This window comes from Thamnophis elegans, chromosome 2, assembly GCF_009769535.1.
Source record: "Thamnophis elegans isolate rThaEle1 chromosome 2, rThaEle1.pri, whole genome shotgun sequence".
In the NCBI taxonomy this organism is placed as follows: Eukaryota; Metazoa; Chordata; class Lepidosauria; order Squamata; family Colubridae; genus Thamnophis; species Thamnophis elegans.
Genome location: NC_045542.1, coordinates 6,457,945 through 6,460,036, shown reverse-complemented (window position 1 = coordinate 6,460,036; position 2,092 = coordinate 6,457,945).

The window sequence follows — 2,092 nt, the reverse complement described above, 5'->3', positions numbered from 1 at the left end:
CACTGCAATGATTCACTTAACAATCATAGCAAGAAAGGTTGTAAAATAGGGCAAAACTCAATGTCTAATTTAGTCAACATAATTTTTGGGATTGAGGTTGTAAACCAAGGATGATTACCTGTACTTTGTCAAATGTCCTACTGAAGTCTACGTATACCAAGTTCACAGAAAATCGCCATAGAAAGGTGATTGCATCGAGGATTGCCTTTGCCCAGAAATGGAAAAACAAATTAATTCCAAGCGAAGATGAAATAATAACAAAGGTTATGACTGTGCTGAAATGGACAAATTAACAAAAGAAATCCAGGGAAAAGAAGAAAGGAATACTACCAGATATGGGATAAATGGTATAGGTGGATGGAGGAAAGAAACAAGGATCAATGAAGGAAGACAACAAAGGCCAAAAATAGTATTGTTGGAAGAATAGTATTGTTGGAAGAATAGTATTGTTGGAAGAAAAAATAGTATTGTTGGGTTTGGCTCCAAGTGGGGAAAAAGACACTGGAGACATGGAGGCTGCTTGGAAAGATGGTTTTAATGGTGGACAGGGCCACATGGCTTGAGCCCTGAACAGAAAAGGTGATCACATGCTTCAATGTTGGTGGAGAAGAAGAGAAGGGAGGACTGAGATGCTGAGTCCCTGGTTTTATGCCCTCTCTGGCCTTTGATCTTGAGCTTGTATTCTGATTAGTTGTCGGATTCCCATGGGGCCATGCAGGGGCAACTCTCTAGGCTGCATTTTGAATACAGGTTTGGTTGAGTTCTCAGATGCCATGTGGCGAGTTGGGTAAAGGGCCAATATTATCATGCCTTAATCCCATCATTCTGGAGCTGAAGGGGAGAACTCTTTATTATGTAAAGTGGGACTAGCTCAGGCTTTAGTGGCTCATTGACAAAGGGGGATGGGCAGGAAGCTGCAGGCAGCTATTCTATCTTTTAAAACATGTTTCTTACTTTTTCACATCCAGAGAAATATTCTGCCTTTTCAATATTTCCTAGGATATTTCATTTTTTTCTGGGAGAGGGCTGGGTGATAACTTCCTACAGTAGTTAAGGAGAATTAACACACATATATGTATCCAAGTGGTTTAAATTTACTAGAGGTAACCAGCCAATATAGCAGACAGGAGTAAGATAAGAAGGGTTAAGAATGGTGAAATACAAATGAAATATAATAGAAGGGGAAACGGCGTAAGGTGAGTGATATCGTTTGGCAAATGCGATTAGAAAGAGCAGGAAGCTCCTGTTCGCATTGTATTGTGTAAATGTGGTGTACGTCTAAGTTTTGTTTGTGTGTGTTTGTTGAAAGAAATGTCCTTCTGGGTTCAGCTCCAAGTGGGGAAGAAGACACTGGAGACATGGAGGCTGCTTGGAAAGATGGTTTATTGGTGGACAGGGCCACATGGCTTGAGCCCTGAACAGAAAAGGTGATCACATGCTTCAATGTTGGTGGAGAAGAAGAGAAGGGCCGAGGGAGGGGCTTGCTAGGCTTTTTATAACCTGTTCAGTCCCACCTCTCTGTTTCCTGTTCCTGTGTAAGAAATGCATTCCGATTGGTTGTCAGACTCCCATGGTGCCATGCAGGGGGCTACTCTCTAGGCTGTTTTGAATCCATAGATGAGTTCTCAGATGCCATGTGGAGAGTTGAGTAATATCCCTTCCCCCTGCAGCTGCAGTGGGGAAGTCTTTATTATGTAAAGTGGGCTAGCCTGGCCTTCTCAATGGCCTATTGACAAAGTGTGGATGGGCAGGAAGCTACAGGCAACTATTCTGTCTTTTAAAGCATGTTTCTTTCTTTTCACATCCAGAGAAATATTCTGCCTTTTCAATATTTCCTAGGATATTTTACTTTTCTGGGAGAGGGCTGGATGATAACTTCCCAACATGTTTTACATGTTTTTAAATAAAAAAAGGGCGATTGCACCGAAACACCGATCATTACCCTCGCACGTCAAAACACAGTGACACGCACGGAGATCCGCTCTCCGAGTTAAACGGGACAAACGCCAATCCAGGTTTTTCTAAGCGTAAAGTTTCCGCGGAGCCAGATGGAGAGAGGAAGCACCTGCTGAATGCAAACCCACCCCCCCCA